The following is a 23,697-nucleotide window of genomic DNA, read 5'->3' as shown; positions in this document are numbered from 1 at the left end:
GTTATAATTCAAGCTTAGCTTGCTATATTTCTAGATGGTAAAGGGTACGGCTGAACAATGGGACAAGGTCCACTGAACACTTTCTGCAGGAGATGCAAAAGTAAATAGCTGAAAAGACTTCAGCTCTTGCTGCTTCCACCTAGGATTGACTGTGCACGTGTCCCTCTGTTCCATTCTACTTCGTGCAGAAAATAGTTTTGAGAAGCCCGTTCTCACATTAGAAGCACAATGTAATATGCTAGATTGTGAAACCTTTCATATATTTTAATGAAAGATTTGTGCCTCGTCAAGTGTCGTGTGATAAGATAAATATAACTAGTGACTTCTTTGTACGTGTTCCTCTGCTAATGCATGGGATGTAGCTTGATGTGTGTGTGTGTGTGTGTGTGTATAGTCGAAGAAATAATAGTTACGTGAGAACATTTTTTAGTTGCGTGCGTAAGTAACCATTGAGTTTATTATTAATAATCATGGCCAGTATTGTGTCCATATTGACTTAACCACAGTAAATAGAGATGGATAAACCGCTTAGTCAATACTGTACCAAACAGGAGTGAGTTGAATAAAGATGGAGAAAGCACAAAGAAACGTTAGACTCGGGACGAAGGAAAGCCCAGACTGGTTAGCAGAGACTGCATGAAATGACAGTGCTTTTATTGGAACGTGTCCTGTTCTACTACACAAAATACGGCTTGTTCAACTAAATCGTGCCTGCCTCACTACCTATTGGATTTCACCTTTAACAGACTGAGTCATGTTAGAGGCCGTAATCTCGATGTTCCTCGGCAATTTCTACGTTGCTGAAATTGGTGCTTGTCCTGTTGTTCGGCTGCACCCTTCAATTCTTCAATATTAAAACTTTTCAGCATGTTCGACTGGCTGATAATAGAAGTGACTTGCCACTTCGGTATTTATTACTTCCAATTTCCTTTCAGCTGTCTCTATATCAGATGGGAAACCAGTTTCTTCGTTGACAGCTGGCCTGAAATTTTAATCGGATTACAATTGTAGGAAATTGGTGCGAAAAGAGATGTAACGGTAGCAAGTCATATATAAGAAAGATAGCAATGAGAGGAAAAACCATATGTATGCCTTTTTTATACAGTATGCATTTTTAGACTATCTTTGTCTTTACACGTGATAAAATTCATTTTTGGATCTGTATTGAAAGTATTTGTATTAAATAACACTAGTAGCCTATATTTTTATTTTTTACCCACCTATTCAGTACAACACAATCTTAAAAATTAGGACTCTGTCCTTATCAAAATTGTTAACATAAAATTAATAACATTGGATGATAAATGTTTTGCCTGTCAATAGTAGGCATCATCAGCCATATTTTTACCTTAAGAATAGATCAGGCACCTGATTAGACATGACTTATCAATACTGTTTAAACTATGTCTTGTAAAATGGATTAGAGATTGTTAAACAACTACAGTAAAACCTCATTAATTCAAATCGGACTTCGAATTACGTGATTTCGAATTAACCGCCAATTCGCAATTCAGAAGTACCAACCCTTGTCGCGTTACAAAATATTCTAAGGCCTGTTACTGCATGCAGTTAAGCTTAATTCACAATTTATACTACCTTTCAAATGCCATGAAAAAAGAACTATTTCCAAAATGTATCCAAGAAGGTGCATTTACAGTATTCAAATAATGCACTCGGATATCTCGCTGGTAAACATAACCTCACGCAACGCAAGAAAGAAAAAAAAAAAAGCACGATACAAAGACGAGGAGAAATCTATGCTGGCTCCCATGTGCAAGTGCTTTATTAATTGGATTACTATACTGTATGCATTTTAGATGCCTTGTATTTACACAGAAAGTACCCGATGCCCTTAAAATCGAACTTTCCTATGACTCTATCCTTGTACGATTTCCCGCCAGCACTTCGCTCGTACTTCAGAAATGTAAGCACTTGCCGCGTCACAAAGTATTCTAAGACCCATTAATACATGCAGTCACGTCGATTCGCAGTTTAAACCTTTCAAATGCCATGGAAAAGAACTATTTCCGAAATGTATCCAACAAGGTTTATTTAGAATGTTCAAATAATGCACTTGGATAAATCACTGACAAACATAACCTCACCCAACAAAAGAAAAAAAATCGCACAATTCAAAGATGAGGATATATTATGCCGGTTCCCGTGTGCAAATGCATTATTTTTTGGATTTCTGTACTGTTTGCATTTTTATTATAGATGCTTTGTACTGGCATGGAAAGTGCCCGACGCTCTTAAAATATTGTAGCTTATCGAACTTTCCTATGACGACGGGATAAAGTATCTCGCTTCCATGTGCATTGCAACGCACTACTATGACCCCCATCCATCACACTTGTGCGATTTCGCGGCTGGCAATTTCTCCTTTAAAACCATAAGACCGTTTGGGCTCGCATTAACATAAAGCAGTGCAGTTTCACCGGCAATGACAATATTGTTCGGTGCCTACGAATTTATTATATGAGCCACGTTTTTTCGTCAACTGTTGGCATCGCCAGTGTTCGCGGATTCTATTTTCCCCGCACACTGCCTGTTGTGTGATATTACGGTGTTCCTTAAAAGGTTGAATACAAAAGAATTCCGATTTCATTCAACTTAGCAATCATGAAGCGCACTGTAGACCCACCGAAGTGAGTGAAAGTGCGGAAAGCTACCCCTCCACGTTCCGGAACGCGCGATCTATTATGACGCGGAGCGGAAAAAATTTCGAGTTGAAATTACTCTGTAACATACTATTGTTTTAAAATGTAAAGGCAGTTTCGAATTAAAGGTCTGAATTTCGGTAATGGGGCCGACATTGTACTTCGAATTACGAATTATCCGCATTTCGAATTAAACAATTAAAATAACATGTAAAACTGTGTCTCATGTTTCCGGGAACGAGAGCTTCTTCGAATTGGCGGGATTTTGAATTAACCGATTTCGAATTATCGAGGTTCTACTGTATTACTATATAAAATGTAGTAATCTATTACTTAACATTTGAGCTTAAATCATGACAATTATTTGAGAATTGTGACACAGGTGGTTGATTCTTGATATTAAAAGATATTACAATAAAGTTAAAAATCAGAAAGCACATTCCAGTTAATTATGAAATGGCGTTTTGCTAAAAATTTGAGGAAAGTTGAGCATTGGTAATAGTCCTTAGTTCTTGAAGTTGATAAGTATTGATTTTTGTTTATATGCTTATAAATTTTGAAGAATTTTGATGTGGCGTGGTTCTTTCTGAGATATTAGTTAGAATGCTGGTGCCGTAGGCTACATTGGAGTTTGTGTAGGTGCCAATCGGCAATCTTCTTTGATGTAGTATTTGTGGGAAGAGTTTGTGATAGGTGTGGCTGTTTGTTGTTGGACGTGTTGAAGTGAGCGTACTAGTTGAAAGGGAACGTTATTGTAGTAAAAGTTGTCAATCGGTTGGTAGTCAAGTGTGTGATGAAATTCTGTAATTAAGGAGTTATTTTAAAAATTTAATGAAGAACCATAATTTGAATTAGGGGGTTAAATAGTGGAAGTTAAATGATAAGTGTTGACACTTACCTCTTCGACCGCTGAGATGTTAACTTATGTAGAGAGCTCTTACTTTGTGTGTTGTATTTGTGAAGTTTTGGTAGAGGGGGTTAAGCTTGAAGGTGTGGCTAAGGGCTTATTCGTTGCGTGAGGCGGAGTTGCTGGCAGAGAGAGAAAAGGAGGGGGGTGATGTGTGTGTTAGATTAGTGGGAGTGTTAACTGATTTGGTGCTAAATATTTTATAAAAATTACTATTCTGAAAGAATGGTTTTTGTAATAGAATTGGAATCTGTTAATGAAGAGGACTTTTGTTGTCTATTACGTCATTTAAGTTTCTGTCTTAGTTAAATTCTTGATCTAGGAAGATGTATGTTTTCATATTCTGTTGTCAGCTTACCTTTTTCAATTCTTTTCAATTCTTTTCTTATTTTCCTTCTTTCCTTTTTTCTTTTTCTTTTTAAAGAGAATTGAATAAGGTAAGCTCATGATGCAATATGAAAACTTATACGTCTTCTTAGATCAACGATTTAACAGAAGCAAAAACTTAAATGATGTAATACATAACAAGTTCTCTTTACGAACAAATTTCAATTCTGTTACGAAAACCATTCCTTTAGAATAGTAGGTTTTATAAAATATTTAGCACCAAATCAGTAAACACTCCATCCAATCTTAACACACACACACACACACACACACACACACACACACACACACACACACACACACACACACACACACACACACCACCCCCCTCCCCTTCTCCTGCTGCTGGCAACTCCCCCTCACACGCAACCACGTCCTCTCAAGCTCAACCCCTCCACCAAGTCTTCAAAAAATACAGCACGCGAAGTAAGAACTCTGCGACTGCCAGTTGCTCTAAAACTCTCAACATAAGTTAACATCCCAGCGGTCGAAGGGGTAAATGTCAACACTTATCATTTAACTTCCATTATTTAGCCTTCTAATTCCCATTATGGTTCTACATTAAATTTTCAAAATAACTCTAATTACAGAATTTCATCACACACTTGGTTACCCACCGATTGACAACTTTTACTACAACAACATTCCCTTTCGACTAGTACGCTCACTTAAACACGTTCAACAACAAAGAGCCACACCTATCACACTCTTTCTACAAAATACTACATCAAAGATGGCCTAATGACATCTACACAAACTCCAATAAAGCCTACGGCACCAGCATTCTAACTGGGTATCTCAAAAAGAACCACGCCATATGAAAATTCTTCAAAATTTATAAGCATATAAATGAAAATCAATACTTACCAATGCTCAACTTTTCCTCCAGTTTTTAACACACCATTTGACAATTAATTGGAATGTACTTTCAGATTTTTTACTTTAGTGTAATATTTTTTTAATATCATGAATCAACCACCTGTGTCACAATTCTCAAATAATTGTCATGTTTTTAGACTCAAAATATTAACACAACTATTAAGTAATAGTTCGATATTGTAATAGTTGTTTAACGATCTCTAATCCATTTTACAAGACATAGTTTTTAACAGTATTCATAAGTCATGTCCAATCAGGTACCTGATCTATTCCTAAGGTAAAAGTATGGCTGATGATGCCTACTATTAATATGTGAAACACGTACTATCCAATGTATTTATTTTATGTTAACAATTTTGATAAGGAGAAGGTCCTAATTTTTAAGATTGTATTGTATGAATAGGTGGGTAAACAATAAGAACATACTGTCTTCACACCAACACCAAACGTTGGCTTTAGTAATGCAATATTTTTCTGTAGCTACTCAGTTACTCTTTATTTCCACGGGTTTAATAACCATTAACTTAAAAATGGCATCATAATGTCAGAGAATCTGTTGAAAATTTGTCAGCAATATCTGTTCCACGAATCTATCCAATAAGATGATCTGTCAGGAAAATATTCCTGCTGTGTATAAAACTGTTACTTTTCCTCCGTCAGGTACAACCAGCTGCCGCTACACGCGCGTCTCTGCAGAATTCAGCAGACTTCATCGGCTGGTTATGTACAGTAGAACCTCGATTATACATTCCCGGAAACTTTTCCCGTGTTATTTGTTCAAATTGTGTGGTCCCGTGAGCATCCTAATTAAATCACGTTCTAAAAATCCTGCATTATCTGTTCCTCGAAGAAACTATTTCCCGGATCAACCGTCCAGAAATGTCAATCTCATCAACGCTAAAAACTTGATCAAGCGTTTTTCAAGAAACTGTATCTTATGAAAGGACGGCTATGGCATACTTACAGATTTTGGTGTTGACGCAGTTTTTCTTTTCGCTGCCACAAAACAACTAAACACTAAAACAACGAACTAGAGCAAACTGACAGAGCTGGATAATCCATGCGATACACAACAGACGAACTGACGCCAACTTACGTAAACTGACGCTATACTTTGATGCTGCTACAGGTGTACACACTCGAACAGAGCTCACCTGCATACTGCATTCATGCAAGCAAAGTATCATGAGTGTTTGAACATTGTCATTGTTAGTTTTTGGCCACGGTCGGCTAAGTTCGAGATCGCTCGTGCATGTAACGAGGAATCGGTACGGAAGATGATTGATCACGTTAATATGAACATGGGGGTCGAGAGTATGAATATTGATAGCGGAGAAACTAACACGGCTCAAATTTACTTGTAACAACGGATGAATCAGTGAAAGGGTTCTTATTGTAACTGAAGGGTATTGCACACATTAATACAGGAATTTTCAAAGGGCATGTCATTACTTCTACTCTACTGTACTGTACTGCAGCAGCTGCGGTCAGATGTGTATCAGTCTGACATTTCATTTAAGCGCTACGCATCCGTGCTCTGAATTCCTCTTATGCCTTGAATCACCATTAGCAAGCTTATGCCGTCTTTTTCATACGTTCTTAATGTCCCATATCCATAACTAATAGAAATATACTTGCGAATTTTAAAATTTCCTAAGGCTAAATGCAGGTTTTGCTGTAATGTTAATTATGTTAAATCGAATATAAAATTGCATTGTTTTTATGGTGTAATTTTCGGGACTTGAAATTTCTTACTTTAAATGAGGGTTTACGTTAAATTGAGGTAAACGAAAAATCGGGGTTATACTGTATTTGTTTCAGAGGAAGAGCATTGTTTGTGACATCAGTAATTGCTTGTCATTATCAATGACACACTTTTTGCAAGCAAATCACTTGCTGCTTGATTTGACAAATCTCTTGCAGTAACCCTTCATGATGTAGGATACTTGGCATTTTTCACAGGTGGGCCTGTCACATGATCCCCCTGTGGGTGGGGGTGGTACAATAACACCCACGGTATTCCCTGCCTGTCGTAAGAGGTGACTAAAAGGGGCCTCAGGGGCTCTGAACTTTGGACCGCGGGTTGGTGACCGCGGGGCCCTTAGCTGAGTCCTGGCATTACTTCCACTTACTTGTGCCACGCTCATCTCTTTCATCTATCCTATCCAACCTTCCTTGGTCAACTCTTGTTCTTTTCCGACCCCGATGCTATTAGGTTTGCGAGGGCTAGGGAGTCTTTCATTTTCACGCCCTTCGGAGCCCTTGTCTTTCTTTGGTCGATATCTTCATTTTTCGAAGTGTCGGACCCCTTCCATATTTTCCCTCCGATTAGTGTTATATAGAGGATGGTTGCCTAGTTGTACTTCCTCTTAAAACATTAATCACCACCACCACCTGTCACATGGCAGAATGAGCACTGGCGACTGCTGTTACTGGTGGTCTCTGCACTGCATGGAAGGATTGCTGGTAGCCTCTTCGCCAAACAGTGTGGCAGTCTTAAAGTCCAAAGTGAAGCAGTTTTGAGAAATTTCTGATTTAAATGGGCAAAATAAAATCCAGGCATTTATAGCCGTGAAATCCAATACATTGATGATACAAACGCTAATCTTTTCCCTAATACCCTTTTAATGGGTCGCTGCCCAGCCGTTTTTACAGACCGCCCAAAAAGTGACCTAGTTATGTGCTAGTTGCCAGATATTAATACATATTTGAGTAATTGGTTGTTTTGAATTAAAATTAAATACTGTGAAACTTTTTATTTAAATGATAAATATTAATTATTGTCAGCATAATTGCATCAGTTGCATTTGCATTTAACTACTCTGGCTTGACTATCACATAGTGTTGTGCGTGAGCGGTTCTTGGATCAGCGTGGAATCGCATGCGAGCGCTAGACTCGATTCCATGACGTTACAAACCCGCACGGCATTCCTCCACAGCAACGGAGTGCAAGACCTGTGTTAGGTAGTTATGAATGAGCAGTAGAACTCTTAAAAGTTTAAAATACTCTGTTAATACTTGAATTAATAACAAATTCCATGCAATACAAATGGAAGAAATACACCAGATAGTATTCGCCAGGATCATTAGAGGCCATTATAAAAATGAGTGATTGTGATATTAGTAGTATTCTAAAACACAATTCTAACTACATTCTCCCAATATATACATTTACAGAACAGTTGGAGTTGATTGGCTGTTGCAGCATTGTCATACATCCCAATGGGATGCGTTACAGACATCCTCCCAGTCAACTTCGTGAAGTCATTAACACTAAGTGTCAATGCTATACAGTAGAACCTCGATTATACGTTCCAAGAAACCACGTTTTCCCGTATTATTCGTTCAAATTACGTGGTCCCGCGAGCATCCTAATTAAGTCACGTTGTAAAAATTCCGCATTATCCATTCCTCGAAGAAACGATTTCCCGGATTGACCGTCCAGAAATTTGTCCCATCAATGCTAAATCCTCGATCTTGCGTTTTTCAAGAAACTGTATCTTATGAAAGGACGGCTACGGCACACGGTGCTTACAGATCTTGGTGTTGACGTCCCGTCATTGCGGTAATTTGAAGAAGTACTGTACTGGAAAAGCGATCGGCGGTGAACTTGCATAAGGGATCATCTTAGCATCGCATTTGGGTAGTATTCTTTACAGAATCCTCGGAAATCATAAAGCAGAGAGTGCCCACGACAATTCAAAGGAAACAGAGCGCATTTCGACACGTCTATTTGAAGACGGAACGAGTTTCGTCAAATGTTCGTACTTGCAAAACGTCTTCATTATGTCCAGGGTTAGAGGTGTAATTTTTTTTTTTACTTTTTTCGACTATATCGCTGAACAGGTTTTCGGCATTTCCCTCAGGCCACTGTATAGTCACTGGGTTTTCAGGCAGAAATCAAAACTGCTCCTTAAGTAACACAAATTTAGTATTTTAATTATCGTATACGATTGTTACATTCATAAAGCCATGGGAGTATTTGGGATTGCCTATTACTGTTTTCGTTCAAATATAAGACTGGAAATTTCACGTCTTTGTATTAAAATGTTATAAAAGCTGCAGTCGTTTTATTTGTACACGTTACATTTAAACTTTATCATTTCGCACTCGTACCGACTTGTACAGCGAGCGTGCTTTCCAGCTGAGCTCAAGGTCGCGAATAATCGTAATTTCGGAATTGTTAATGATATTTTTCTCTTTCCAATTTGACTGTGATTATTGACGGGCAGAACTAAATATAATGCATTTGAGAACTTGAGGACTGATACTTCCGGCACCATATTCTCGAGTTCAACATAACCTTTAAAAGTAGACGTAGGCCTGATTTACGCGGTACAAAATTTCCATACTCAAACTATAAACAGTATACCGGTGACCAAATTACAATGGAAGATTTAAACAAAAGATTTTGCCAATATGTTTATCATGTTGGACACTTTTGTATCTAATGCGCTTTATTTTATTAGATTAGAGAATGAAAAACTACTTGTGGTCGAGTGTTGTTTGGCTTGGTGTTATGAGTATTAGATTTTGCGAAGAGTTTGGCTAATCAAAGTTGTTGAACTGAAAAAAGTTTTCAAAGGAATATGACTAGGTTTTCAGAGGAAACTGACAAAGTTTTCCCGGTAAAACTGAATGTAAAGTCTCCAGATTTTTAAGCCGCGTGCCGGTAATTAACGTTTGAAGCCAGCCCCGCAGTCTAACTTGCCAGCCTCTCACCTGGAGGGTCCAGGTTCTATTACTGGCCAGGTCAGGCATTTTGGATACGAGGGCTGGTTCCAGGTTCAGTCATTCTACGATTACCTTTAATTGAGGAGCTATTTAATGGTGATATGGCGACCCCAGTCTAGAGAGCCAGGAATAACGGCAGAGAGGATTGGTCACACTGACCATGCGTCACCTCGCAATCTGCAGGCCTTCCACTGAAGGCGGTCACTTGGTAGGCGGAAGGCCCATTGGGGCTGTAGTTCGGTTTGGTTTAGGGGCGTTTGTAAGGTTATAAGTATACATATTTCATTTTTGTGATGTTTAGCCAAATTGTTGGTTTATTTGTTCCCGAATTTCCCATTTTCCTGTGTTGTACGTTTATTTTCCAAGGTCCCTCCCAAAATGGGAATCGAGGTTCCACTGTATTCTGTAGTGCTAGGTGTTTATACTGAAACAGTAGTAGTTTAGGAAATGTTTTATAAAACTGGTAAACATTATCATGTGTATAATTTTGATTAGAAAGAGTTGTTCTGCAGTCAAGTCTTATAAAAATAGAAAGCAAACTTTTTTGGTTTGAATTTTTGTTATCTTGCAAACACACAGTGAAATTGCACAAAAAATACAAAAAAAGAATATAAAAAAATCTTCCTCATATAATGCTGAAATAACCTTGAAAGTTTAAAGAAAATCTCTACATAATTAGGACTCCTAGAACACTGTGTCACAATAGGGGAAAAAGAAAACATTCACTTTTTTCTTGCAGCATGTTCTGATTCTACTTTCTCCTCCTAGGATTTCTTCCTTTTGTGTCCCCTTGTTCTGAAGAAATGTTCTAATTGATCCCAGCATGTTTGATAGACTCCCACATTACATCCTGGACACCAAAGTCTGGATCGCCCTTGCTTTTCTGCTGTCGTCGCACATACAATGAGTCCTCAGTTGTCTGCAATGGTGTATAGTCATCTGACAAATTATCCTAACTTCCTTCAACCTCATCCTGATTTTCAATGTCCTCAGAATTGTTTTTGCTATCAATTTCACTTAAGTCACTGTCATCAAGAGCTTGTAAAATATCATTCATTTAGCAATGTTTTTTTATTTCAATGCTGTCATGTTTACTACAGTCTCATAACTAGGTATGAGATTCGTGTAGACATGGAACTCCAGCAAATTCTACCAAAAGTGACAATAGTGGTGATAAGTGTGAACTAGACATTCAAGTTGATGTATGAATGTTTCACGAATAGATGGAATAAATCAAGAAAACGTGTTCAGTGATCTCAAAGTGATCCTGGCACCAAAGGAAGGTGCAGTGAGCCACTTTTAGCAATCCTTGGCACTTCTTGGGTTAACAATGTTATAATAATAATAATAATAATAATAATAATAATAATAATAATAATGTTACTGCTTTTACGTCCCACTAACTACCTAACTACTTTGGGCGGTTTTCGAAGACGCGTAGGTGCTGGAATTGTCCTGCAGGAGGCTGATTTGAGCACCTTCAAGTACCATCGGGTTGAGCCATGATCCACCTGCCAAGTTGGGGATAGAAGGCCAGCTCCTTGACTGTCTGAGCCACTCAGCCTGGCAACAATATCATTAGCAGCTACAGAGAAAATACTAACTTCCAGTCCTTCAGTACTTTATTTCATGAAGTGGTAAGGTGAATACCACACAGAAGTGAAATAATGTTTGATTATAGTATCGTAACTGTAGAAGCTGAGTTTGGGATTGTTAATTATTTTAGTCTTGATTTGAAGTATATGTATTCTGCATATATATAACATTATTTTAGTCATTACACTATTTTAAGCACACTTCCTTTGTTATACCACAATTTCATTCTCGCTAGTTTCGTTGTTACAATTAATTTTACGAACGGTCAGAGATACACACACACATTCCCATGGACTCTATTCCGGAGCAGTGTCCATTTCCAGGCATGGGACTAAACTTCAGACCAAATTTCTTCACTCCACTCCAGCGCTACCTCATCACAACATTTTACCAAATATTTGGTATTACGTATTGGCTATGGCAACTATTTTGGCAGAAAATGTCAATCCACAATCGTGTTTATTAGTGTTCAGTGTCACCAACTTAGTTGTTTTGAAGCAAAATCTGTTTGTTCGGTGTTTTTTTAGTTTCTTTAACATTTACTGCTGCTAATAGTGGACTCCAGTTGATTTATACTGTAGTTCTGATTTAATTGCATTTGAACTATTGTTAATGTAAGTGTTCTCCGCTTGAGCATTACTTTCTAATTCATCACGAATATTGGTATTTTCATTTTCCGGTGGATGCCAAAAATTTTGTTCTCAAAATGAGCAGAAAATCTAGTCAGTCTACTCTTCTAAGTTTCTTTAACTAAGAACCGAGTAAAAGTAGTAATTCAGTAACAGATGAAATTTCAAAAAAACACATTGCTGAGTCCGGCTCATCTGGTGAAATGCAAAGTATTCAGAATGAAGAACCTCAAGTGAAACATCCTTCTAAACACTGCTTACTGGGCATCAGCAGTGGTTTTTTTTTTTTGCTAGGGGCTTTACGTCGCGCCGACACAGATAGGTCTTATGGCGACGATGGGATAGGAAAGGCCTAGGAGTTGGAAGGAAGCGGCCGTGGCCTTAATTAAGGTACAGCCCCAGCATTTGCCTGGTGTGAAAATGGGAAACCACGGAAAACCATTTTCAGGGCTGCCGATAGTGGGATTCGAACCTACTATCTCCCGGGTGCAAGCTCACAGCTGCACGCCTCTACTCGCACGGCCAACTCGCCCGGTAGCAGTGGGTTTAAGCAATTTACGTGGTTAGTGTGAAAGACGGTGGTACATTATGTTTCACATCTATAAAATGTTCGTTGAAGAAACAAAGAAGGTGACTTGGTATACCATGTGCAAGACTTTGAAAGGGAGTTTGACCATGAACAAAGCAAGCTGCATACCAATTCTTGTTCGAACTTAGGTGAAAAACGTGCATTTGAAGAAACTGGGTTTGGGCAAATAGAAAAATCGTACTATTTTACACAATTTTCCGAGAAATGCTTTTCTCAGAGCCTTAAGATCAATATATTGGTTGGCAAAAAATTAACTACCACACGTTACTTCATACGGAAAATTGCTCAAACACTGTGAGGCTGGGTTGTACATACGTAAAGCATCTTAATGTTTGTGATAAAGCTAATTATACTTCAGAAAGTATAATGCAAGAGTTGCTTCATGTTATAGCTTCAGAAATCATATGTGAAATATTTAAAAACATACATTCATTAGGTTATTTCAGTGTTCCATGTGGTGAAACTACAGATATTTCCATACTGAAGCAATTTATTCTGTACATAAAATATGTCAACCAACTTTAAAGATAGGTTGTTAGTTTTGTGCGACCGGGCGAGTTGGCCGTGCGCGTAGAGGCGCGCGGCTGTGAGCTTGCATCCGGGAGATAGTAGGTTCGAATCCCACTATCGGCAGCCCTGAAGATTGTTTTCCGTGGTTTCCCAGTTTCACACCAGGCAAATGCTGGGGCTGTACCTTAATTAAGGCCACGGCCGCTTCCTTCCAACTCCTAGGCCTTTCCTATCCCATCGTCGCCATAAGACCTATCAGTGTCGGTGCGACGTAAAGCCCCTAGCAAATAAAAAAATTAAAAAAAAAAAGTTTTGTGCGAACCTGAAACGTCATTGATACTAAAGCTGAGACCATAAACTAATTGAAACTCTTGAAAATTTAGGGTTAAAAACTTGTAATTTTATAGGTCTAGGACAGCGATGGCAACCCTATGCCATGTGTGTCGCAAGGTGACACGTATTGCAAGCTGTCTACTTCATGACCATGTCGATAAGTTCAATCAACAAATTAATTTAAAATTTCACCTAATCGATACCATAATGAGTAGAAGAGAGAGTGTGAGCTCTTAAGTTGTTCCCTGTTGGCTAGTATAGGGACTGTAATGAATCATCCACTAGGGGCAGCACCATTGCTCTCTGAGGGTTGGTATCTGTAGTTGTAATATAGTTATGTTCGGTATTGTTTTTCTGTGAAGGCAAAAACTTATTTGTCGTGCATTATTGTTAAATGGAAGTGAAGAGCGTGTCGTTTTGTGATGGTATTCTTTTATTTAGTGTAAATATAGTGCTGAGTTTATAAAACTTACAAAAATACAGACAAGGAAAAAATGCCTACTTGCTTTGTTTCAGGATGTAAGACAGGCTACAAAACTACGAAAGGTAAACACTTCTTCAAACCACGTAAAAATGAAGCAGAATTTTCAAAATGGGAAAAGGTGATTCCCAGAAAGGACAAAAAGCTGTCTGAGACGGGAATTTGCCTATTTTATTCCTGTGTTCAGAAACGTAGGCTTTCGAGTTACACTTCCATTTTAGGGTCTTTTTAGCTATATTTTGTTGGTTTTATTGTGCCTATAAATGCCTATTTCAGGGGTTTGTGCCTATTTGGAGTATAATTGCCTATTTGATGCTTTTTGACTCTTTTAAAAAAGGCTGATTTTCTACCAGTGCATTATATCGAAGCCAGTGTGCTTGACAGAATTATCTTCTCTTTTCTCAATATCTGTTTACTCCATGAACAAAAATAGGAATTCTCAGAAGTCACTAAAAATAGTTCTAGGGAAATTTCCATCAGGAGAAACAAGGAACTATTAGACCTCCAACCTCGTAAGACATAAGCGAGAACCAGTCAATGTCGAACTATGTTGCACACCCATATGCCCTTCACCTCCCTTTCGATGCGAACTGTTGTACACATACTCTTTATGTCCAGAACGTGTTGATTCATTGTGACGTGGAAGAAGTAGTATGTTCGCAGCAATGCCCAAAGAAAAATCATTGAAGTCCTACGGGATGAACAGGGGATCCCAATTTCACTACAGAAGGAAGGTAGTCTGTCAAGTTTGCTGTAAGGAGGTAAGTTCGTTTGTTCCTTTTATCTTTTTTGTGATTGGGAACTATGATCCCATTTCAATGTAGCATATATAGGCCTATTAATTTATTGTAGCAAGTTGTTTTGTTGCAATGCTGTATTAGTCGTGAACTTTCAGTAATTTATATTGCTAAAATGTAAATAATCATTAAATTCCTGAACGAGGAGTTAGAATGCCAGTGGTCTCTTGTCACAGAATGTATGAAAATTAAATTGGTATTTTAAACTGTGGTTCATTTCCTATGAAAATAGAGATTTACAACTGAAATGCAATTTTTAAAACTACCTTTAAAAAATTGTGAATTCTATTACACTTCCATTAAGCCTTCGCGAAACAGGTTGCAGATCCAATGTAGTCCAGCTAGGACAATGCCACATCGTGTTTTACAGGGTTGCAAAGACAATATTTACAAGACCAGGCCAGCGAAAAGATAGTTGGTCTGGATTGGTGAGATCTGGTTAGTAAAGGTTGTGCTTGGGGGGGGGGAAGCAAAGAGAGTCTGAGGGGTGTAAGCTCCCAGGTTAACAAGCCTCTAGCATCCCCTCTAGAGTCTTGCTGAATTGTGACATGAATAAGGTTATGGGTGCATGTCACGACAATTTCAAATTACGCGGTTTTTAATTTTCAACAAGGGTGGCGGCCTTGTGGGCACACATGATGCAGGATCTATTGCAGGTAACAGAAAATAAGTCTTCATGACAGCTGACCCGGCTGACCAACGCCTGCAAATAGAAACAAATAAAATGTTCACAAATCTGAGATTTGTAGTACCTCTGTCTTCATTCTACTGTATGAGTAAGAATACTCAAAGGACCAGCTTGGTGGGTCCTTGGCAAGCATAAAGGACAGATCTCTCCTATGTTACTCCGGTATTGTTTCAAGTCTTTTTTATTGTATTTTTCATGCGGTGAACTCGAAACGATACTGCCAAATTATAATTAAAAATCCTTGAGGGCATATTTCCATGTAAATTATTAAAGTTTTATATTTCTAGAAACATCATCTCTAATAGTCTCTTTTTATGAAGCAAATGCATGGTGTATACTAAGCATTATTACCAATTAGCCCAACTGTAGAAATTTAAGGTAGATAGGGACAATGTAATTTATGTCAATTTTTTTTTTCCAGATCAAATGTGAGAAAAGTACCACAAAGATCAACTTAGGAATACTGTGATGCATCTGATAAAAGTACAGAAATGTGTATCAACGCACCCTTTCTACCGCAATCCACTTTGGGCAGCGAGCAACAACCATTTTCTTCTGACATATGCACTGCAATGTTGGGAGCTATTATGCCCATACATAAACCGAAGCATCTTCAAATTTCAACAAGCTGCTGGGAGCAATCACCAAGTTGTAGAAGAGTGGCATGCCCCTGGTGGAGTTATTTAGGATTGTGGAAGAAGTCGGGGGAAGTTTTGACAGAACCTCTGGGAAGGCAGCCACTGTCAGCAAAATAAAACCAGATGAAGTGACTTCATTGATTGTCCAATCACTTCATGTGATGTTGAGAGATATTTCCCTCAGTACTAAAACATTATGGATGAGAGAACAAGATTGTTACCGGAAAACATTGAAACGTTGCTTGTAAATTCTTTTTATAGTAATTGAGTGTGTTATTAAAATAAGTAATTTTTTCATGCCTGTTTTGTTGCCTATTTTACACATTAGTGCCTATTTAAATGCCTATTTTGGCTCATTTAAGAGCCTATGTGCCTGCCTATTTTAACTGTTTTTTAGTGCCTATAATTCTCGTCTCTACTGATAAGTATTATGTGCGCGATTCACATTTTTCTGATGAATTTGTTAAATCAGATTCATTTGTAATAAAAGGCAAACAGGCAGAAATTCCTAGTGATAGATGGAAACTGCAAACTGGCGCTGTTCCTCATATATTCCTCAATTTGCCACAGTATCTCACGAAACAATTAAACTCACGAAAATCACCCCGTAAAAGACAGCCTCCGAACGGAAGGTTCAAGAAACAAATCACACAAGCCTCAACCTCGAATTAAATTCGATGCTTTTTCTGAGAGTGCTAAAAGAAGTTAAAAAGATTTAAACACAGCTAAAAAGCCAAAAAGTACACATAGAAAAAACTAAAAAAAGAGATAGGGACATAATATAATGACTATCCATAATAAATTGAAAATAGCTAATGCTAAGATTTTGTTGCTAGAAAAACTACTAAGAGATTCCAAATTACAGTCTAATTATTCAAGTGAGCCGACATTAAGCAGAAGGCAAAAGGTGATTACTGACACCATGCTAAAAAAAAAAAAAAAAAAAAAAAAAAAAAAAGCCAGCTAAGAAATAAGAAAGTGATGGGATATGATAATGAATTCCTTTTAGATAGTCTCTGATTTCAAATTAAATACCTAAGGGCTAGACACTGTTTAAGGCATGACATGCTTCCCCTTCCTTCGGAGGCTCACCTGTGAAAATGAGTTAAAGATCTTAAGTAGTGATGGGCAGTCTGAACGAGGTCTCAGGATTTCTCGAGACAAGCGCAGGTATTAGTTCTCGCGAGAAATCTCTAGAGCGTTATCCCCACAATGTGCGACGAGCAGCGTGTCGTAAGCCTGCAGGTAGTCGGAGCTGAATGTTGTTTGTTCCGAATATGCGAATAGCCAACCACGGGCCTTCTCATTTTCGTAAATACCTGTCAACAAGCGACTAGGGCGTTCATTTATACCTAGGTGTATTTTGACGAAGTATAACATAATTATAAAGGATACGCATTTGGACATTGTATGCACTGGTAGGTACACAAATGAGTGGTTTAAGTACAGAACCTGATGGCTACTGTAGGTACACGTACCTGGATACTAGAGGCGTGCATTATTCTAACTCGAGACGATGCAAGATGCGCCTTGCTGCATATGCAACCACTATTACGCATGAGTGGAATGTGCATTCTAAATTGCTATAGAGTATTCGCGTCATAAATAGGTAGGTACTTCGATATATGATGGTGCAATGTGAAATGGTGTCTAATTGTACGCGATAACTTGAAGACGATGTCCGAGAAATCTCGAGACCTCGTCTCAGACTGCCCATCACTAGGAATCGTCACAGAATACCTCCGGCCCGGTCTGAATCACAAGAAACTACCCTGCCGACAACGATTGTGAGGCATCCAGGTAGGATTACATCCTAATAACAATTAACAAATTATACGGGTTATTCAGCTAAGAAGTCCACCTGACATAACTCATGAACAGTTTTAGATACTGGCATTCTGTATTCACTTTCGTTAATGGTAAGGAGCTCATAGTTCAACATGCAGTGCTTTAATGGGATTTTCACAAAATTTAACATCACACGTTTCCATGTGAGAACTGCTGGTAACTATCAAGCTTACACTCGTAGTTACTGGGACATCGCACGGCTCGCAGCACACGAGAATCGGTATCGAGAGCATTGCCCATCACCCCTGTTACACGTTCCACTCATGTGTAATGGGGGTTACGTATGTAGCAAAGCACATTTTCCCCGTCTCAGGTGCGAATAATGCACGCCTCTAGTACCCAAGTAGGTGTACATCCTATGTACAGTTATTCACAAATTATGCATTGTTATTCACCTAAGATGTCCACCCCAATTAAGTCGTGAACAGTTTTAAGATACTGACATTTTGTTTCCACTTTAGTTAATGGTATTACGGGGTTCATAGTTGAACATGCAGTACTTTTCCAAGCTTTTTGACAAAATATATTGGCTCATGTTTTCATAAGAACATTATTTCACGCAATAACTGCCAATGATATACTATAAAGTTTACAGTCGTAGTTACTGGTACGTCGCACAGCTTGCGCTACAGGAGGATTGGTCTCGGGATTCTCACAAGAGTCTCGAGCGAGAGCGTTGCCCATCACTAGTCTTAAGTGACCTTATGGAGTGAACACACATGCCATTAGTGCTGTTGAGAACTATTTCTGCGATGAGAAGACTGAAAACAATCGCACGGGAATTCTCATATTTGACGAAGTAAAACTAAGAGAAGAGGGTCAGTTCAATACCAACTCATTAAAAGTGGATGGATTCGTAAATTTAGGAGAACACACCCAAGAACACGAGAAAAATAAAGTTGGAAATCCTGCGTTAGTGTTCATGTTTGTGCTTCTATAGCATAATTGGGTTCAACCGGTTGCTTTGTATGCAAGCCGAAATTCCACACCTGGTGATATTTTGTCACGAATTTTAATCCAGGTTGTCTTACAACTGCAGCAAATTGGTGCCAGAATTATAGGTTTCACCTCAGACGGAAGTCAGCCTAAGAAGGTGTGGAAATGTTTAGGTATGAATGGAAAAGAAGGGAAGGTTATGTGCCCTATTTGTAACCCTTTTGATTCTAGTAGGAGACTTGGGGTCTTTTCAGATGCTGTACATATAATTGCATCAGAAATAATTTTCATGACAAAAGGCAAGTCTATTACAATAATGTTGTGGACTAATTCTATCGACAGGTTTTTAAAATGGGTAACTGCCATAAATTTGCAGGTTTGAAAGTTTGCCACAAGCTAACGTCTGCACATAGAGATCCCACTTCATTTCATTGCATGAACGTGAGACTTGCTTGTCAGTTATTTCGTAATTCTGTTGCAAATGGCATAAAGTTCTTTAGAGAGATAAACTTGGAGGGATTGGAAGACAGTGAACAGACAGAAACGTTCACAAGGGAATTAAACATCCTAATAGATGCATTAAATACTTCTACACTAGCAGGGGCTCTTCTTAAGGATTCAATAGGGCATCAGACCTTAATAAAATGGAGAGATAACCTCAGTGGGAAGAATAATACTTTTGCTTCAGAACTCTCGAATCCCTAAGAGTAACAATTGAGAGCACCATACAGGTGTCGGAGTATTTATGGAATAATGGATTCCAATATGTGCTCACAAATTTAATCAAGATCCACTAGAACGGCACTTTCGTATACTACGCTCATTAAGTTGTGACGACCACCCTTCAACAATAGATTTTATGAATTTACACATGTTGCAGTCTATTTATATCCCAACCAAACTTGCCCTGTCATCAGATGGTAATTGTGAGCCCAAATTTGAACTGACATTGACATTTGTCAATCAAATCAGAACACTGGCTAAGAAGACAGAAGAGACAAATAAGGCTGTAGTAGAAAATGCACAAAATAAAGTGAAGACAAGCACTGCACTTTACTGAGAACGTAGATGACCTATTATTGGACTGGGAGAACAATTTAGTTCTAATTAAGTGATAGCCACAGTCTTGCAAAGGAGTGCTTGATTTATTATCTAGGAAGATTTATAGTACGCAATGTATCAAAGGTCTCAAAATGTCTTAAATGTGTCAGCCTGTTTCATGGAAAACCTACAGAAGAAATATTTGCTGCAGCCCTCACATTTATTAGGGACTATAGCAATAAATTTCCTCACCCATCCTTCAAGAGCAGTTTATAATGTGTTCTGCAAGTTGAAAGTGTAATGGAACAAAAATTGTGTGAACATAGTCTATGGGGCGATATATTTTATGAGTGTTTGGACATTTTGCAGAGCATCACTATTAATGCAAAAGAATTAGGATGCTGCAATGACCATGTTGCAGATATTATCCCTAAACTTGTTAGATTATATGAAGTATCGATTTTATTTTGTAAGAAGACAGATGAGAAAGGAACTGAAATCTTCTAAGCCACTAAGGGCCTGTACTACGACAGCCAGATAAAAGTGCGGTATAAATTTATTTGGCAGTTTGGACATTTATCTGGAAGTTCGGTTGAAAACGCGTACTACGACTTTCGTTTATGCGCAATCTGGGAAAATATTCTCGAGTATAGCTATGCCGAAGTTGGAGAGGCTGTTAACGCTCTTATCTGGGACTTCGCTCCTATCGGGGACGCTACTGTAAAGAATCAAGATGGCTACTCATCGAGATGAATCTACATCTGCATAATGCTGTGCGAAATTAAGTTGTTACAATGTAATCTATGTATATATTTATAAAGTATGTCATGCTCCCTGTCCAGCTATCACAGAATTTTTAAAGATTTCGCAAGCTAGCAAGTTGTTGTTACTGAGTATATCAGTAGCACACAAACAATCAACCGCAAGCTTCATGGGTAGCCGTGGTCGTTAGGGCAACATAGTTTGCTGCTAAGCAGTTTTTCGTGGGTTCGAGTCCCAATAGTCTGACACATATTTTTACCTTGTAAATGGTAGTCGGTAGGGTACTAGAGGTGATAGTACACGTTTCCTAATCATTAAAATGCGTGTCAAAAGCGTGGGTTCTATTCCAAATCTATCCGCGACGCACATATGGAGTAAAGTTATACGACGTTGTTCATGACGATTCTTCCGTCGAATGAGAATGTTAAGGAGGTTATATTTCTTTTACTTCATAACAACTTGCTACAAAAGTATTTACGCTAAAGTGAGATAAATGCTTGCCAGTTAGCTAATCTCACATTGTATTGAAAAGAAAGAAACTAACTACTTATTCAATGAGCAAACAATAAATTGAATTAATAATAAAATTAATGATCCCACGCTGCATCAGTGGCATTAATTACGAATATAAACTTTACTTTAGTCGTAACGCGCAACCACGTAAATAGTACTAGACAAAAAGGATACATAACCTGAATCTTAACTTTTGCGTCCAGGTGTAAGTCTTTTTATTTTCTATAACAGTTTCAGTATCGTTATACAGTTAATTAATTTTAACATTTCTTCGTATGTGTATATTTCAGTCCTAATTCTGTTTTTGACCTGGACTTCCACATTATAGCTTAATAAGAGTCTGATATTGGATTCTAATAATACAATTTCAAAAGGAATAGAGCTAAACAAACGAAAACACCAGGGAACACGTATACCACCGCGCTAAATTTCACTATATTTCCAGTAACCTTATTACCAACCCAGTAAAAATGTTACTGCACCTTCCGCATTACAATACCGACGTTAAAATCCGTTGGTAGTACGCAAGAAAATATTTAACTTCTAGTTTGCAAAACTGCAGCCTACGTATCTGGCTGTTTGACAGTTGTAGTACAGGCCCTAAGTCTACCTGGAAGCTATCTGACAACTGACTTCTGGAATGGTAAGCAAATGCATAAAATATTTTGCATGCAATAATTGTATTTTATTCGTATGCTGACTTGTAAGCTCAAGCTCGCTTACTGCTGGAAGAGTGGCCTAGCAGAGGAACCGATGAACTAGGGGAGAGATCACACTTCTATCTTCTACTTGCTATGTCGATACTTTATTTCTTGCCTGTTGGTAGAATTATAAAGACATTAACAAACACAGGGCATGTTTCGACTACTTAGTGGTCATGTTCAGCCATATCTAGATAGCTTAGTGAAAACATTTGGATAGTAAACACATTTAAACCTTTATCTGTGTTCCCACGGGATTCTAAAAACTATTACTCTAGGTGCTGGAGATGAAGGGCGGGGTGTTGGAGGGGGGCAAGATGATGTGAGAAAGATACTTAAATTATAATTCGCATCTACAATAATATTACAATACTTATTTTCTAATAAACATAAAAATGTCTTAAAACATCTATGGTGAGGCACTTCTTTTTAAAACACTATGGCCCGATTGCAGAAACGGTATTTAGACAATGTCTGCGGTTAAACAATGCCTAAGCATGGCTGCCGCATTGCAGAGACGTTATTTATCACTTAGACACTGTCTAAAACCGATGTTCAACCGGTCATGTTTAAATACTGCCGAGAGCACTGTTTAACCTCATATGAGAGAAGTGAATCACAATCGGAGGTTATGTACCATGAAATATGTAATTTGTATTATGTTGAGACTATTCCGGGAAGAAAGGTTAGTCCGACGGCCTCTCTGTGGGTCGCCCGATGCTAAATCGCTGCAATTCGTTTGACATGCACGGGGAGATAATCATAAAATAAGATTTCGCTTTACGAGAGACTTGTTTCTGGAGACTGACAAAGTGACAGTCCGGTAACTGTCAACTTGAATACAATTCTTGGCAACCGATATATTTTATGTACATGGGGTAATTTCCATGGAATTATAGGTCACTTCGACTACATACATATCAGAATTACGTGTCCCGATCGTCTGAGGGCTGTCGCATACATCAACCGGGAGGGATTCACTTATATTTACTGCCAAGTAAACACACATAATAGTGAAAACTAAACAGTAGGTTGTATGGGATTTTTATATATATAATTGTATACGGTAAGTTTTCGGCAATTATCAGATAGGAAAAGGCAAGTGGTGTTGATTATCGTTTAATAATAATAATAATAATAATATTTGTTTTACGTCCCACTAACTACTTTTTAAGGTCTTCGGAGACGCCGAGGTGCCGTAATTTAGTCCCGCAGGAGTTCTTTTACGTGCCAGTAAATCTACCGACACGGGGCTGTCGTATTTGAGCACCTTCAAATACCACCGGACTGAGCCAGGATCGAACCTGCCAAGTTGGGGTTAGAAGGCCAGCGCCTTAACCGTCTGAGCCACTCAGCCCGGCATGTGATTATCGTTTAAAGAGGACTGGGGAAGAAGAGCCGTGTCCATAATAACAGTCCTAGTATTTGCCTGATGTAAAAAGGGTAACTACGGAAAACAATCTTCACGGCTGCCAATGATGTGTTTCGAACCTACGATCTCCAGAATGCAAGCTGCATCTATATGGCCCCTACAACACACTCGGTTACATATTACTATTGCTTCATTTTCCCTTCGTCGAAGCTACTGTATTTATGAGTAGATTGCACTCACTGTAACAACGCTAAAATGAAAGCTACACTTCCCCGTACGGTGGCATGTCGCTTTAGTGTCGATAATATTATGAGATTTAATTTTCACCTAAAGCGATACTCCTATCTGTGGGCAAGTCATGCTCAGCTGTATTTGAGTAATGTGTAGGAAGACAAACAGCTGACTGGCGTTCGGCGCGCGCACCGACGAGTGTCATTGGTTGCGACAAGCAAAGAGTTGCATGAAAGTTACTTCTGTCTCCATTTCCAAACCAAAATTGGAAGTTTAAGGGATGTCTAGTTAAACATCGACTGAACATTGTTTATGCAATGGAAGATCGTGAACGATTTAGACATTTAGGTAGACAATGTTTAAGGCTTAAAACTAGTCATCGTTTCTGCAATCGGCCCTATGTGGCTTGAATAAAAAAGTTGATGTGCATAACAGTATTCAGGTATTTGTTGATTGTATGTTGTG

General features: G+C 38.4%; 1 protein-coding gene across 7 annotated transcripts in view; it reads left to right on the top strand.

The window, feature by feature from the left end:
* Positions 1 to 23,697, top strand: part of LOC136856974 (uncharacterized) — a 247,585-nt gene that overhangs the window by 17,278 nt on the left and 206,610 nt on the right. The window lies entirely within an intron of this gene.

This window comes from Anabrus simplex, chromosome 1 (assembly GCF_040414725.1).
Source record: "Anabrus simplex isolate iqAnaSimp1 chromosome 1, ASM4041472v1, whole genome shotgun sequence".
Classification (NCBI taxonomy): Eukaryota; Metazoa; Arthropoda; class Insecta; order Orthoptera; family Tettigoniidae; genus Anabrus; species Anabrus simplex.
Note: the sequence above shows the minus strand (reverse complement) of the source record. Positions and strands in the feature narration are given on the sequence as shown.